The sequence below is a fragment of the Dipodomys ordii genome, unplaced genomic scaffold (genome assembly GCF_000151885.1).
Source record: "Dipodomys ordii isolate 6190 unplaced genomic scaffold, Dord_2.0 Scaffold137, whole genome shotgun sequence".
Taxonomy (NCBI): domain Eukaryota; kingdom Metazoa; phylum Chordata; class Mammalia; order Rodentia; family Heteromyidae; genus Dipodomys; species Dipodomys ordii.
The window spans coordinates 3,279,519-3,297,516 of NW_012267353.1; the positions used below are offsets into that span (position 1 = coordinate 3,279,519).

The 17,998-nt window shown below is 42.7% G+C and overlaps 1 pseudogene; it reads right to left on the reverse strand.

Annotated features, from left to right (window-relative positions):
- Nucleotides 1-13,971: 13,971 nt before the first annotated feature.
- The window catches only part of LOC105996832, a 14,804-nt pseudogene continuing 10,777 nt past the window's right edge, over nucleotides 13,972-17,998 (reverse strand).

Genomic DNA, 17,998 nt, shown 5'->3' on the forward strand with positions numbered 1-17,998 from the left:
TTGCCTTTTTCAGCATTTGGAAGTTGCCCACATTCCTTGTCTTGCCAGAGTATAGCACTTTTTTTTTTGGTTGTTCCAGATCTGAAAAAAAAAAAAGGGAGGTGGGGAGGAGCCGGGGTCAGGGTTTCAGTTGAAGCCCTTTAGCTTTTTTGGCTCAAAGCTGGTGCTCTACCACTTAAGCCACAGCTTTACTTCTGGCTTTTTGGTAAAGTCTCAAGGACTTTGCTAATCTCATGGACGTTGCTAATCCTACTAGCTCCAAACCAAGATCCTCAGAATTTAGCCTACCCAGTAGCTAGGATTACATGAGCAAGCCACCTGTACTCAGCTGTAGCTTTTTTTTTTTGGCTAGTCCTGGAGCTTGAACTCAGGGCCTGGGCACTGTCCCTGAGTTTGTTATTGGTGTTGTTTTGCTCAAGAGTAACATTCTATCACTTGAGCCACAGCGCTACTTCCAGCCTTTTCTGTTTATATGGTACTGAAGAATTGAAACCAAGGCTTCACGCATGCTAGGCAAGCACTCTACCACTAAGCCACATTTCCAGCCCTGTAGCATCTTTTTAAATCCTGTTTCCATAATCATTTGTCTTTAATCAAGCTAAGAAAAAGTGGTCACTTTTTTTTTCTTTTATTTTTTTGGGTCCGGTTGTGGGGCCTGAACTCTGGGCCTGGGCGCTGTCCCTCAGCTCTTCAGCTCAAAGCTAGTGCTCTACCACTTGAGCCACAGTGCCACTTCCGGCTTTTATTCTTTTTTGCTTATGTTGTGCTGAGGAATCGAACCCAGGGCCTCATGCATGCAAGGCAAGCGCTCTACCACGGAGCCACCTTCCAAGCCCCGTAGTGGTCAGTTTTTGTAGTGGTACTGGGATTTGAACTCCAGGCCTTGCATTTATTTGGCTTACTTGCCAGCTGGCTCTCTACCACTTGAGCCATGCCCCAGCACAGCTTTTTGCTAGTCTTTTTTGAGATAGAATCTCACAGACTTTTCTGCCCAGACTTTTCTGCTGTCTTTAAACCTCAATACAGCAGATCTCAACTTCCAGAGTAGGTAGGATTACAGGCATAAACAGCCAGCAACTTCTTAGTGGCAAGTTTTAAGGACTTTTGTACTACTCACATAATCAAGGACTAATCAATGCTAAGTCCTCAACATTTTGGAAAGTCTGTCATATCGAAGTCTAGTCATATTGGAAAGTCTATCATGTAATATTCATAGATTAGGAGATGAGGACATAGACATCTTTGGAGGTTAAATTTTTCTGCTTGCTATAGACCCATAACTTCAGAAGGTCCATTACACTCTGTTCCTGCATGAACACAGGTGACATCTCCGGAAAAAAGAGGATGGCATTGCACTCATCTTAATGACAGTGCCCATCTGTCTTTGTTCATAGATCTGTGGCTCTGGTTGGTTCTTGTGTATCCAAAAATAAAATTTGCTCTTTAGGTTTGGTTTCAATTGTAGAATCTAGAAACCACTAGAGTGACACAGATGTCACAGTAATCAGATTCTACTCTGAAGGGAAAAGGGGGTGATTGGACAGTTGTCAGCGTCTCATAGAATTAATGCTGAATGTTAGCTAGATAAAATTCATTGGTCTCCAGTCAACTGAGGAAATCTACAGAGAGCTAAGACTACTGCAAAAGTAACTAGGTGGGCCGGGTGCCAGTGGCACACCTGTAATCCTAGCTACTCAGGAGGCTGAGATCTGAGGATCACGGTTCAAAGCCAGCCCGGGCAGGAAAGTCCGTGACACTCTTATCTTCAATAAACCACTAGAAAACCAGAAGTGGTGCTGTGGCTCAAGAGGTAGAGTGCTCGCCTTGAGCTGAAGAGCGCAATGACAATTCCCAAGCCCAGAGTTCAAGCCCCACAACCGACAAAAAAAAAATAAGTAACTAGATGGGACAAATGAATGTAGCATTTGTGCTTCACTCTGCTGCAGCTTTAAGGAACAGGACCTCCGATTGATCATGTGTCCATGTAACACTTGTTCAAGATGCAAAATGGAGCTTCTAGTAGGAGTGGTCAGACTGATATATCCATCGCCCAAGCTAGCACAGACAACTCTAGTTTGTGTAGTGGAAAGTGTCCACTAGTTCACATCAAGGCCCCACACCAGTAAATATTCCCTGACAAGGAGATTAGTATGCCTACAAAAAGGAGGAGATAAATAACAGGCAATCAAGAAGCTAGCAAATGCCCTCTGCAAATATTTTGACAGTAAGAGAGCTATAGAAGCTCAAAGGAAGAAGAAATAATAACTTTGGGGAAATCAGTAAAGACTTTATAGAAAGTTCTATAAGCCAGATGCCAATAGCTCACACCTGTAAACCTAGCTTCTCAGCTGAGAGCTGGAGGACTAAGGTTTGAAGCCAGCTGAGACAGAAAAATGTGCAAGACTGTGTCCAATTAAGCAGAAAAATGCTAGACTAGAAGTGTGGCTCAAATGGTAGAGTACCAACCATAAGCAAAAAAACTGAACAAGAGCATGTACCTGCACGGAGAGAGAAAGAGGGGGGGGGAGGGGGAGAAAGAGAGAGAGAATTTGTATAGAATAGAGCTGTTCTATGTATGTTAAATTCAAGGCACACCTGTAACTAAAAATTGTCTGGCAATCACATTACAAAAGTGAAAATAATTTTGTTTGTAATACTTTAACTCAATATATCCAAAATAGTATCATTTTTTTATGTGTAGCTCATATAAAAGTATTAACTGAATGGGTTTTGAGAGAAGAACTAAATCTTAGAAATTTACTTTGCATTTCAAATTTCTGGCATGTATTATTTCACATGAGCCAGTTTCTCTGAGGGCTCTCACTCTCCCAATTTCAAGGAGAAGGTGAGCCTGACCCCTACCCACTGTCTGTCAGAGGTCAAGGAGCTTACCCACTAAGGTACCCCAGAGGACAAGGGTATCTTGTCCTCTGAGAGAAAGGAGAGGGCTCCAACCAGAAGGTGTCCAAAAAAGTAGACTACTTGTTCCTTCCTGCTGCTTGGCAGAAATAGAATAGGGACAAAGGATATTGGGTTCCCATAAAGAAGGAACCCCGTGTCTTCCCATCTGTTAGCAGCTTTGACCTGTTAAGTTTAGAGGTAAGATGAAATAGACTAAATGTAAACTTCTTATTTTGCAATTTGGCCTTGGCTCTATTGGTTAGGCTATGGCTATTTCTCCCTATGTATGGGGTACTGTGTAAGCTTAAGCACCAACCTCATGCACATATGTCTGCATAAATTCCTTGTAACTCAACCCTTACAAGAGCTCTAACTTGAAGCCAGATGCTGGTGGCTCATGCCTGTAATCCCAGCTACTCAGGAGGCTGAGATCTGAGGATCACACTCAAAGCTAGCCCAGGCTGGAAAGTCCATGAGCGTCTTATCTCCTATTTTAAAAACACCAAAAAGCTGGGAAGGTGGCTCAGTGGTAGAGTGCTTGTCTTGCATGCATGAGGCCCTGGGTTGGATTCTTTAGCACAACATAAACAAAAAGAAAAAAGCCGCAAGTGGCACTGTGGCTCAAGTGGTAGAGTGCTAGCCTTGAGCTGAAGAGCTGAGGGACAGTGCCCAGGCCCAGAGTTCAGACCCCACGACCGGACCCAAAAAAATAAAATTAAATAAATAAATAAATATACCAAAAAGGGGGCTGGGAAGGTGGCTCAGTGGTAGAGCACTTGCCTTGCATGCATGAGGCCCTGGGTTCAATTCCTCAGCACCACATAAAAAAAAAGAAAAAAAGCCGGAAGTGGCGCTGTGGCTCAAGTGGTAGAGCACTAGCCTTGAGCTGAAGAGCTGAGGGACAGCATCCAGGCCCAGAGTTCAGGCCCCACGACCAGACCCCCCAAAAAAAAATTCACAGTAATTTGAATAGGAAACATTTCATATAAAGATTCATTATTTCTAGCAATGAGGGTTTGGTTAATGACAAGAAAACCCTCAAAGCATATAGAAAAAACAAATATACCGAGTAAATGCTGTTACTATGACTGCGCTAGGAGGACCACAAAATAGATGGGACCTCATTGGGGAAAGCATTGATATATCACCCTCAGTAGCAGAGAAGTCACCTTAGTGCCAGTAGCATGTACAAAGAATCTTACCTATGAACTTACAGGAAACCTATCAGCTAAGAAGCAGGATAAGAACCTGGCTTCTGGCTGCTGTGTACCCCAGAAGCTGAGCATGTTCAGGTCATGTGTGCTGTAGGAATTGTTAGGTCTGCCTCCAAGGAAAAAGGCCCCTTTCCTTTGTTTTCTATCCATGCACATGTGGCCCCTTCCCAGAAGTCCCTGCCCAGCATCTGTAACCCTGGTAACTGGCACATCTGGGAGCAGTGGGAGGTCTCCCAGGCTCTGAGGTCACTTCCTCTTCCTCTGAGGTCATGTCCTCATTCCCTTTGTTTTCTATCCATGCAGATGTGGCCCCTTCTCAGAAGTCCCCCCCCAGCATTTTTACCCAGGTAACTGACACAATTGGGGGCATGGGAGATCACCCAGGCTCTGAGGTCACTTCCTTTTCCTCTGAAGTCATGTTATCACCCTCCTGGGTCAGGCTTACTTCAGACCATGAGACATTTCCAGGCTGTGAGGTCACATCTGCATTTGCTGCAGCCATACCTCCTCCCCCCCTCATCCTCTGCCTATATAATCAGTCTCCATGATTAGTTACCCTCTCTTCCCTCCATCTGGTGCCCTCTCTACATGCTTCCATTTCATGTAAGGCCAACAAGTTGGTTCTTACAATATACTCTCCTTAGTCTGAACAACCATGTGGAGGTCTCCTTTCAGGGAACCTTATAGGAAGCAGATCTAGAAGGTGAATATTTTCTGAAAGTAGACATCTGAAGGAGGAGTTTAACATGACAATAGGGAGACTGGAATTAGAAAAACATGCTCTGAGAAGGGGCCAGTTTGGACTGGGACATCCTTGTAACTGGGAGGATGAGATGTAAATGAGACACCCTCACCTCAGAGTCACCAAACCTTTCTTCAGAATGTCAGCATCACCTCCACATACAAGCCGGCCACAGTGCTCTGCAAGAGCTTTCAGTGGTTCTTTACCTAAATAGAATCTTAGTATTCCAGAATACCTGTTCAGACATCCTTAGGCCACACCAGGCCGCTACCTTGTGTTTCCCTAGTGACTAGCTTTGCTCTTCTATATTCCCCTTTTCTTTTCCACAACTCAGTTCAACAGCCCCAGTGAGAACATGTTCTCATTATCTTCCCCCCATCCTTGCCGCCCCCTTGAGTCTACAGACCTCCTGAAAGCAGCTCCTAAACCCCTGCACAGTAGAGGCTAGAAAAAGACATTCTCTTTTCTAATAAGGCAGCCAATACTGAAAGAATCTAAGCCTCGAGCTGCTTAGGGCTGCTATGAGAAGATATGGGCCTAATCCATTGAGAAAGACAGATAAACACCCATGTTAACAATGTTATCTGATCTTCTCAACCCTTGTAAAGTAGAGGCTGGATAGACCACAAGCTCCTATGGGCAACATAATGCCCAGCACAAGATAGTTATTCTCCAAATACTAAATATATTGAATAAAATGGACAGAGTAGAAAGTCCTTGTCAAAAGCATCTTGTTATATTAGCTTTCTAGTGATGTTCAGTTTATTTCTTCTTCAAAGAGTACTAGCATCCTCATTTTTGAAGAAACATTCCTTACTGACTTTTTAAAATCCTAAATGTCTGCAGAGAGCTAATGGTGATTTCTTTCCCATTCCTACTCCACTAAAAATTAAAAAAAATTCCTTGTGATAAATTGTCTGGGGGTTTAGGTAAAATGGTAAAGCCTGCCTAGGGAAAAAATATAAGTACTAACAAAGGGAAAAAAATCCTCCTAGAGGGCTAATGGTGCTCAGAAACTGTTCATTTTACCTAATAAGGCAAAGATGTGATTGGGTTCTAAAATACCTTAAGAGGAGATAAGTATCCTGGATTATGCAATAGGCACTAAATGAAATCACAGATGTCTTGCATCTGTGATTTCCTTGCAAAAGAATGGGAGAGGGAATTTTGAGATAGAAGAGGAAACAAAGTGACCAGGAAGCTGAGATTGGGATGGTATAGACATAAATCCAGGAACATCTGGAGCTACCATAAGATAAAGAACATTCTCTCCAACAGAGCACAGCCTTACCTTTAGAACAACAAAATAAAATTTCTATTGTTTTAAGTCTTCCAGTTTTTGTAACTTGTTCTGGAAGTTACAAGAAATTAATGCAGAAGCTAGTGCCAGTGACTCACACCTATAATCATAGTTACTCAGGAGACTGAGATCTGAGAACCACAGTTCAAAGCCAGTCTGGACAGAAAAGTCCATGAGACTCTTATCTCCAATTAACCACCAGAAAACTGGAAGTGGCCCTGTGGCTCAAAGTGGTAGCACCATAGTTTTGAGCAGATAAGTTCAGGAACAGGGCTCAGGCCCTGAGTTAAGCCCCAGATTGAACCGAAAAGAAAAAAAAAAAAAACCACTCCCCCAACCTAGTATATATAGCACTGTATGTTTTTGCACACAATGACATTGTTCTGGGAAAAGTGACTCTTTTATTGACACTTATGTGTCTTAATACATATTCGCTCAACCCTTTCAAAAGACTTCTGAACTAATTTAGTTCTTTGGTCTCAAGATATGTAAGTATACAAGGAAAGAGTCACAGTTATCTTTGCAGCGACGTTAAGGAAACAAGGTCTGGGGTTGTCGACTAGCTTTGTGAGAGAGTGCTTGTTAGCATATCCAGGCTGGAGTTTGATCCTCAATGTGTCTGGAAACTCACAAAGTTGTCTAAAGTGAAGTAATGGATATGCCAATTAGCTTGATTGAGCCATTCCACAATATATGCACACAGGTATGAAGACAACATTTTGAATGTTTTAAATGTATACTGTTTTTGTTTTTGTGTATGCCAATCCTGGGGCTTGAACTTAGGGCCGGGGCACTGTTCCTGACCTTTGGTGCTCAAGACTAGTGCTCTACCACACTTGAACCACAGCTCCACTTCTGGCTTTTTGGTGGTTAATTGTAGATAAGAATCTCATAGCTTTCCTACCCAGGCTGGCTTCAAACTGGGACTCTCAGAACTCAGCCTCCTGAGTAGCTAGGATTTCAGGCATGAGCAACTGGGATGAGGCATAATTTTAAATAACAATTTGAAAAAGTTGTTTGGCTCAGTGAATTTTGCAGTATGGCTTATTTTTCAGTGTTTGAGAAGAAAAGGAAATGATGTTTCTGGAAAATACAGTTTGAAATGACAATTATATTTTCCTGCTTTCAGTCTTTTCTTTGCTTTGTCACATGAGTATTTGACATGTACTGTGGAGTACAGGCCCGTTCTCTGTCCCAGTTTGATTTATAGCTCCAATGATTTACCCTCTTACCAAATCTGACAAGTTCCATGACAGCTACTTGAAATGGCTTTTCCTAAATGTAGGAAGACTTTTTCTTTTATTGTTTTCATTGGCTCCTTACTTGGGACCATGGATTAACTAAAAGCAACTGTAACCTTTACTCTTGTCTCTCCCCCTCTACAAACACCTTAGATCCAGGAATGCCAAGAATGATCAATAATATCAACATAAAGATCAGCAGAGCCACAACAGCAGGATAGATGGCCACCAAATGAGGGAAATTGCCTATAATAAGGAGGCTGCGCCTTGGGGCAGGAGATATCATTTCATGGGAACCAGACTGCTCCCCTCCAGTGATGACAGTGCTACTTCTCTGGAACCCCTGTATTTTCAATAAGCCAGGCTTTACTTTGCCTGGCACTATTTAATAATTATGCACGCCTCTCCCTTCTTCTGCTCCAGTTCTTCCTCTACTCTATTAGAAGCTCATGTTGTCTAAAAATGAGCTAAAGTCATGTCTTCTCTCATCTGAGGAAGCTAGATCTAAAATACTCTAGGACATAATAAATTATAAAGGTCTCTAGGCATTTACACACAGAGGAGACCAGAGGAGGATACTCTTAAGGAGAGGAACAGAAAGGCACAATACCCATGTGCATCTGAACATACAAAATAATATTTGTTGAAATGAACTCCAGGAAATGAAAATAAGAGGTTTTTGCTTTTTTACTATTTTTCTTTTCCTTTTGTTTTGTTTGTTTATCTGTCTTTGCAAGGGGAAGGGGAGCACCGAAATGAGTGAACAAAGGGTGAACAAACACAGCAGTGGTACTTACTAGACACTATGTTGAAAATGAACTATACAACTCATGGGTGGGATTTGAGGAGAAAACTGGGAGATAGTGAGGGAAGAGGTGACACTGTCCAAAACTAAATTTATTCTTTACTTATATAACTGTAACCTTTCTGTAGATCATCTTTATAATAACAATAATTTTTTTTAAAAAAAGAAAGCTGGGCCAAAGTGCTTTTTTTACCTCTACCAGTAGTGTGCTTGTAAAGCACTAATAAATCTCTTCTCTCTGCCCTGCACTAACACTCATCTCACCTGGTATATTGGGGCAAGTAGCTGGACCTAACATTTGGCTCCTCTGGAATTGTACCTCAGCCTAGAACTCTGGTTACAGTTCTTTACAACCAGCAGTTCTTCTCACAACCTAAGTTAAGACCCACTTTATCCACTGATGGTCGCATCCACACAGGCATAAAATATATCATGTCTGGTGTTGGTTACCAGAAAGATTTTTTAGAGGGCCAGTTCTTCTGTCCTTAATCTAGAACAGTGATTGTTACCTGAGACAGTATAGGGAGAATTTGGAAATATGGGGAGACTTTTGCTTTTTAACATTGATTTGTGGAAGTGGAGGAAAGATCTGCTATTGACCCTTAGTTTTATGATGTTCCCAACAACCAAAAACACCAAAAAACAAAAAATATAAATGAAAATACCAATAGAAGCACCATCATGGAGAAAGCCTAGGAGACCCTGAGCCAGAAGTGCTCAGCTCAATCTAGTTAAAATCAGCACCAAAACAACAATAACAATGATTATTGTCTGAAACCTCTCAATTTTGCTGTTCTTTGTTATACTGACAACTAGAGAAACCAGCTGATGTCAATATTTTAGTATCGACTGGTTTTCTAGTACCTTCCTGAGGCCAGTGAGTGGAAATCAGTCAGGAGAGACAGCAAGAACACAACAAATCAGGGGCCCTGGGGGAAAGAAGGAGATTGTAGGGGAAGGAAGATTTTGCATGGAAAGAGATACCTCTGCTCCTCTTTGCCAAGGGCATCGCTAATCACCATCTACCTTATCACACTGTACTTCTAAAATCACATGATGCATGTGAAAACATGGGGAAGCAGGGAAAACAAATAAGAGTTATATTACATTTGCCAAATAGTTATGACTAGAAATGAAGGCAAGTATCTACAAATCTACATTAGGTACCTTTCTGACGTAAATTTTTATCCATAGCAAAACAAAGGTAACATCTTTTAGCTCTGCTTTTGGGGGTTTGTATGTTTCCAATTTTCCTATATCCCTTGCCCTCAGCCTTCCAGAGATACAGATCCTACTTTTAGAGGCCCAGACACTACCATGCCAGGGTATCTTAGCTGACCATCATGGATCTTTTTTTTAAATTGTGAAAATACAGTACAGAGGGGTTACAATTACATGGGCAAGATAATGAGTACATTTCTTATCAAGCATTGTAGCCTCCTCCTTTGTTTCCCCTTCCCATCCTTTCCCATCTTCCCCCGCACCCCACTTCCCCCATTCCCACCCCCCCAGCCAAAGTTGTACAGTTTGTTTTTCAACATAACGTCTTGTACATCTCATTGTTGTAATGGGTCCACCTGTATCCCTATTTAAACAATTTGTTTTTTCCCTTCCCCTCCACAAATTACACCAACATCAAATGCAGTGAAAACAGGGTTTATGTCGTGGGAGAGGGACATACAAAGCAACAAAGAAATCATCTTATAAATGTTTTAGAAACAATCGCAAGAAAGAAAACACATTTTAATCTTTATCTTGGGGTTCATTTCGCCTAACATCAGCTTATCTGACTTTTCTGCTTGTCTCAGACATATACTAGTAATTGCAAATAAGGGAAACCATGGGAACTATGTTTCTTTGGGCCTGGCTTACTTCACTTAATATAATTTTTTCCAAGTCTTTCCATTTCCTAACAAATGGGGCAATATCATTCTTTCTGTTGGAAGCATAGAATTCCATTGTGTATATATATCACATTTTCTTGATCCATTGATTTACTGAGGGGTTGATTCCATATCTTAGCTATGGTAAATAATGCTGCAAAAAACATAGTCGTGCTGGTAGCTTTAGTATGGTCTTGTTTGTGATCATTTGGGTAAATGTGCAAAAGTGGGATTGCTGGGTCATAGGGGAGCTCTATGTGGAGTCTTTTGAGGAACCTCCATACTGCTTTCCAAAGTGGTTGAACAGGTTTACACTCCCACCAACAATGCAGTAGGGTTCCCTTCTGTCCACATCCCCTCAGCACCTGTTGTTGTTAGAGTTCTTGATTTTTGCCATTCTAACTGGGGTGAGGTGGTATCTCAATGTTGTTTTGATTTGCATTTCTTTTATGGCTGGAAGGTTGAGCATTTCTTCATGTGTCTGTTGGCCATCCTTCTTTCCTCTTCAGAGAAGTTTCTCTTTAAGTCTTTAGCCCACTTATTTATTGGGCAGTTGTTTCTTTGAGAATTTGTTGTTGGGGGATTTAATTTTTTGAGTTCCAGGTATATTTTAGATATGAGACCCTTGTCCATTCCATCATGGATCTTGACCCTGGAATTTTAAGATACAAACCCTAGCTCGGCATTCCACGCCATCCCCTGCCTGCTTTGATACCAGCTCCATTCACAGTATTGCCAGCTGTCCAGCAGGAACTGTGCCCTGGAAAGGGAATACTGCTGCTTTCTTTGAAAGAAGGGAATCTCACTGTTTTGGGGGGTTCCTGTGGGGAAATTGTGTGAGGTCTGGGATACAGCCTTAAGCTAGCCAGTGAATGCTTATTCCAGATGCTCAGCATCGTAGGTCAAATATCTTCACCCAAAGCTCACATTGGAATTTAATTGCCCTTCTAATAATTTTTGTTGTTTTGTGTAGGTCCTGGGGCTTGAACTCAGAGCTCAGGCTAGCGCTGGAACAAAGAAGCACTATAGCTTCACTTCCAGCTTTTTGGTGGTTAATTAGAGATGTCTTACAGACTTTCCTGCTCACACTGGCTTCAAAGTGTGATCAGATCTGTCTCCAGCACAGCTAGGATTACAGGAATGAGCCACCAATGCTTGCTCCTTATAATAGTTTTAAGAGGTGAGGCTTCTAAGTGATTAGGCCCTAGGCTCACCACCCAATGAATGGGTTAATGCCGTTGTTTCAGGGAGGAGTGGCTTTGTCATAGGAGGAGCTCTCTCATGACCTATGCCTTCTATCATATCATGGTGCAGCAGGAAGGCCATCACCAGATGCCCCTACCTTGACATTAAACTTCTCAGCCTCCAGTATTATGGAAAATAAATGTCTCTTCTTTATAATTGCAGTCTATGGTATTCTGTTATAGTAACAGAAAACAGACAAAAGTTCTAATTTTCCCCCCTGTCCCAGGTCTGATTTCTCAGAGTGTCTAGTGGGAAATCTGAGATTACTTGGATTACTGTAGTTGAGGGAAGAGTTAAGCTTTGGATCCCCCACTCTGCTGAAAAGTCGCATTCCTTCCTAAGGTGCTGCTGCCTCTTTCCAGGAAATTGTCTTTGATTCAGTCTAGAAAGGAGATTCCACTAAAAAACCAATAAAGTAATTTTTAAATGTCATATGACTACTTTAGAAATTAGTACTACTGTGCACCGGTGGCTATGTCTGTAATCCTAGCTACTCAGGAAGCTGAGATCTGAGGATCAGTTAGAAGCTAGCTCAGGCACAAAAGTCCCAAGGAGACTCTCATCTCCAATTAACCACTTAAAAAAAGGAAGTGGCACTGTGGCTCAAGTGGTAGAACACTAGCCTTAAGCACAAAGAGGCTCAGGGACAGTGCCCAGGCCCTGAGTTCAAGCCCCACAACTGACTAAATAAATAAATAAATAAATAAGGAGAAAAAACAAAAAAAAAGACTGATTCACTTAAAAGCAAAACAATATGATTATTGCAACTAAATATTATATGCTACAATCCACCTGTATGCACATGCCACCTTTACCTCTTCTCATTACTCCTTGGAAAACGAGGTCCACAAAAATGGCACAAATATTAATACTCTACTACCACTTTGCTCAGTAACAATCTCCTTTAAGTCTGACCAACATGTCTCATGTTTTCTCTCAGTATCCATCAAACTGTTTCAGGATAATTGGTAAAGGTAAAATCTTATTGTTGTTTACCATTTTAATGGTGACAAACCTTAGTTTTCAGAGTACAGTTGGTCTTCCTTATCCTTGTGTGGGGGGGTGTATGTTCCAAGACCCCAGTGGGAGCCAAGCCTCAGTGGCCTGTAATTCTAGCTAATCAAGAGGTAGAGATAGGGAAGATCTTGGTTCAAGGCCAGCCCAGATAGAAAAAGTTCACAAAACCTCCTTCTCAACAAATATCTGGGAATGATGGTAAGCTCCTGTCATCCCAGCGACATGGGAAGCTGAGATCAGGAGTATCAAGGTTCTAGGCCGGGCTGAACCATTCTCAAGAGTAAAATCCATGCATAATGGCATGTCACTGTCAGTTAAAAGGAAGGTCACAGTACAAGAGGCCTAAACAAAAATGAGAGATCTTACCTCAAAAATAGCTAGATCAAAAAGGGCTGGGGGTGTGGATCAAGCAGTTGAGGACTGGCTTATCAAGCACATAGCCCTGCATTCAGATCCCAGTACTACCAAAAATGAAAAAAACAACAAGCAAAGAACAGCCAATGACTGAAACTGTGAAAAGTATGAAACCTCTATATATTGTATTTTCTATACTTATATACCTATAATGAAGTTTAATCTTAAATTTGACACCATGGAGGATTAATAACCTATTATAGAGCTTAACAACTTCAGCATACATATAATATTATATTTTTACTCACTGGCTTCTTTTTTTTACAGCTTCCTATTGGCATGTCTGAAAGTGAATAAATATCACTACCGTTATTACTTTGGGGTCATTTTTTTTGATTGCACAAGTATATTTCACAGTACAGTTTCACAGGGAATGCTAAGAACACTTTTCTTCATATTTTACAGAAGAGCTTGACACGTGGTTGTAAGGTCTGAACAGGGACACCTCCCTTCCTCTCGGCTGAGTTTCCGCCTAGTATCTGTTACCTGCCAGTTACCACTGGCAGACCTGGAAGCAGTTACCTTCCCCTCCTGCTAGGTCACATCCTGGGCCACCTCTGGTCACATGCCTCCCATCTGACCTTAGGAGGGTCCCAGACCCCGAGGTCACGTTGGATCCAGTGTGGCCACACCTTTCCCCCACCTGGCCACACCTCTTCCTGTCCCTGGCCTAGATAAGTCCTGGCCCAGAGGTTGCTCCCTTTCCCCGCCCCCTTTCCTTTTCAGCCATGCTTCTCCACCATGCATGGCCTGGGCAGCAGTTCGGTATATAAACTTCTTTTCCTGTCTGAATAGCGCCTGGTGTTCTCCTCATCGGCTACCTAATGAAACCTACCGATTTAATATACTTTACAGTGGTCTTTCAAATAATATTCATACCATAGTACATCCAAATCTAACTCCTAAATAAATGTGTCACATTTTTTTCAGAATTTAAAGGCTTAATGGCAAAAATCAGTGGAAGAAGAAGTATCTAAGTATCATATTTTACAGAAGTGGCTGAAAAATAAATTCAAGAAGGTAAATAGGATTCAGTAAGGAAGCTCTCATTCGCCCTGAAGGAGGCGGTGGTCGGTAGGGAGGGGTAATGGCTATGTCTAAATAATCGCCAGTCTGGAACTTCTGCGACTGAAGTTCATGGAGTCGTCTGTCCCCTTTCTGCCAAACATGGTGCTGCCGATCTCCTTCACTAGTAGCCAGGTCTTCTTTCTAGCTTCTGGTCAGTTCTTTCAAGGTCACATCCATCCAGGCGTAAGTATGCAGCTCCCTGGACAACACGTTTCCGCAGAACTCGTCCATGCGGTGGTGGCGACCGGTGGTGGTGGTGAAGACCAGCAGCAGCAGCAGGCATGTCTTCTCATGATCTGTTGGATTCTCAGGCTCCTTCTTGATTTCTTCCTGGGTAACATACCTTCCACCGCCATCATCTTTCCTCGGCCTGTGAGCAGATTGCTGAGACCTCCGACCCTAGCAGCGAGCTTGAGCCTCAGCTCTCTGGAGCCATTATTAAAATGGCTTTCCAGGCACCACTGGCTCACACCAGTAATCTTAACTACTCAGGAGGCTGAGATCTGAAGATCGTGGTTCAAATCCAGCGCAGGCAGGAAAGTCCATGAGACTTGTATCCCCAATTAACCACCAAAGTGGAGCTGTTGTTCAAATAGTAGAGCACTAGCCTTTGGCAGAATAAGTTCAGGGACAGTGCTAGGCTCTGAGTTCCAACGCCTGCACACACACAACTAGCTCAAGTGTTACTTGAATATAAACTCTGCGATATCATTTAGTGCTCTGATAACCAAGATGGCACTCAGTGATGGTGGGTGGGGTATAATGTAATGCATGGATACCTCAAGTCCATGAAGAAAGGGAGTGTCTTGACATTTCATGATGCTAGTCTGAATGGTATGCAGTTTAAAACTTACTGTTTAGTTATGGATTTTTCCATTTAATATTTTCAATTTGCTGTTGATCATAGCTGAAAACTTGGGTAGAGTACTTGCCTGCCATGTAGTGCAAAATTAAATAACTACATTAATGAACAAAAAGTCCCTGATAGTTGTATAAAAGTATAGAATAGCACAGGAGAAAACAGAAAAAAAAAATTTTTTTTTTTGAGTTTCAAAAACCCTAGCTACAGAAAGAAAAAAAGAAAGGATGCATGCAGTCAGAGATTTAGAAGCTGAGTGTTGGAAGTGTCAGAACCATGTGTGCTGAGAGGCTTCCCTAGGTTGGGTGGGCAGAACATGGGTATTCCCAGTGACGCATGAGTGGAGGGATAGAAGAGGCACCAAGGATTCACCTCTAGAGGCCCTCAGCCTTCCCTTGATCCTCAAGGGGCCTTGTGGAGGTCTCTCAGGGCCTGCTAACTGTAAGGTGCGCTCCTGGATGGCTAGCAGACTCCACCCTCCTCGCAGCAAAGTCTCCACCCAGTACCTGCGTTACCTAGGCAACTGGGACACCTGGAAGAGGTCACATCTGCATCCGCTGAGGTCACATCTGAATTTGATGTGGCCACACCTTTCCCCGCCCATACCCTACATAAGGCCTAGCCCAGGCCCAGACGCTCTCTTGCTCTTGCTGCTCTTTTCTTGCTCTCTCTGTTCTATTCTAGCTCTCTCTCTGTTCTTTTCTTGCTCTCTCTCTTTCCCAGCCACGTGGAGTGCCAACCTTGCCTGGTCCCAGCAGGTCTACTGAATAAACCCCTTACCTGAATACCACGTGGGTGGTGCTGTTCTTACTCGGCTACCTCTTTTTAAAAACCTAACACTAACCACCTAGCTGGTCCCCATCCGAGTGATGTTATACTCCTCCAAATCACAGAGCTGCCCCACCTTCCTTGTCCTTCCTCCACAGCCAAAAGCCTCTGCACACTGTCCAGGAGGACTGTGTCTATGTTACACACTCAACCCTGTTCAGTCCCAGAACACTCTTTCCTCCCCTTTCCATAGCCCATGATGAAAGTCTTCTGAGAGGTGGGATGTGCCTAAACCTGCTGCTACATTACAGAAAAGAAAGGCCTAGGACCTATAGTATTCACTACTGTACTGAGCACAACTGGTAGCTTGAGATTTTTCTCTGTCCTAAAAATTCACTACTATCAAGTAGTGAAAAAAAGAAGTAAAAAAAAAAAAAAAGCAGTCGAGATGTATAGTAGGGACTCCAGGAATGGCATTCCTTATTTTTGATGCTTGTGGGCCCAGGAAATCCAGACTTGTTCCTTAGCCACCAGAAGCTGCAGTATCTGAGATTTGTTTGTGTGGGAACAGAGCCTCTCCGCCCCACTCTTTGAGGATGTTGATTATTTCAGCAGTGTGCTCCTATTGCTATGGTAATGAGCTATGGAAGCTTTTCTAGCTGGTCAGGAAGAACAACCTTCAGAAAAGAAAAGAAAAATCTGGGTGCAGTTTGAAACATGAAAAGAAATCAGAAATGTGAACCTCTGAAGGAATTAAAAAGAAAAAGAAAACAAGTCCATCACAGTTGAGCCAGCTTAACCCGTGAAGGGGTACAGGGAGTAGAAAAGACACACTCTGGACCGCTCAGTTGTAGGTATTTTAACTCTAGTCTCCCCACTTTCCCCACAAAAGCCAAAAAGTTTAAATGCCTGAGGTTGCACCATTATTTTACCTCCTTATATGTTTATACATGTAGGCTTGCCTGCCTGCCTGCCTACCTGCCTACCTGCCTACCTGCCTGCCTGCCTGCCTGCCTGCCTGCCTGCCTTCCTTCCTTCCTCTCTCTCTTTCTTTCTTGTTGGTTGTGTTCTTTCTCTCTCTCTCTCTTTTTTCTTTCTTTGTTTGTTTCTTTCTTTCTTGTCGGTTGTGTCCTTCCTTCCTTCCTCTCTCTCTTTCTCTTTCTCTCTCTTTTTTCTTTCTTTCTCTCTCTCTTTCCTTCTTGTCGGTTGTGGGACTTGAACTCTGGGCTTGGGTACTGTCCCTGAGCTCTTCAGCTCAAGGTTAGTCCTCTATCACTTGAGCAACAGCACTGCTTCCAGTTTCCTGGTGGTTAATTGGAGATAAGAGTCTCACAGACTTTCCTGCCCCAGCTGGCTTTGAATCTCGATCCTCAGATCTCAGCCTCCTGTGTTGCTAGGATTACAGGCATGAGCCACTGGTGTGCAGATCATGTAGGCTTTTCTAATACATATGAGGAAGACTGAATAGAAGAGGTGACAGGGAATTAAAAGCAATAAATATCAAAGGGGCCAATCTCAAAACCCGAACAGAACCAGGAAGTTAAAAAAGTATTGGAGCAGACAGCTCTGCACCTTCCTCACACTTTTCCTTTTAGATACTAAGTTACAAGACAGGGGCTGTCTGCAGCAGCCTTGTCCTTGGAGGTGTTCAGAAGTTGTAAACTCTGGTCACAGAGACATCTGAAAACTAAAACCATGTCTGGAAAATGGAAGTCCTGAAAGTTCACCTGCTGCCCTGTGTTTTGGGTAGACCCAGACCATATCTCCCTTCTTGTACCATGTTTTGGGTAATAGATGACCCACTGTCTCTAAGGTTAGGAGTTGCTACACAACATAACCACAGGTATTGCTCCAGCTCTAACACTCAGAAAGTTCATTTGTTTGGGTGTGGTCCCACCCCTACATTTGAAGCAGAAGGTGATTTTCTCTCTTTTTTTGTTTCCCTTTCTACTTTATTTAAACACATTGTTGCTAAGCTTCTATTTTGTAAGATTCTCCTTTTGTGAGCCCCTTTTAAATGCTTTTCATTGCTGATCTTAAGTTCCTGTGTTTTCTGTAGAAAATGGGAAGCTGAGGGAACCTTCTTATCCTTCACTTCCCCTCCTCCAGGAGATTATATGCTTTTTCAAAATTTATTCATTTTTGGTCAGTTTGGGCCTAGGTATTGTCCCTGAGCTTTTAAGATCAAGACTAAAGCTCTATCACTTTGAGCCACAGCTCCACTTCCAGTTTTCTGGAGATAAGAGTCTCAGGGCCTTTGTTGCCAGGGCTGGCTTTAAATTTCAGTCCGCTGATCTCAGCTTTCTGAGTAGCTAAGATTGCAGGTATGAGCCTGGCTCTTTTCTTTTCTTCCTTCCTTCCTTCCTTCTTTCCTTCCTTCCTTCCTTCCTCCTTCCTCCCTTCCTTCTGCTCTCTTTTTTTCTTCCACTCCTTCCTTCCGCTCCTTCTGCTCCTTCCTTCCTTCCTTCCTCCTTCTTCCTTCCCTTTCCCTTCTTTCCTTCTTCCTTCCCTTTTCCTTCCTTCCTTCCTTCCTTCCTTCCT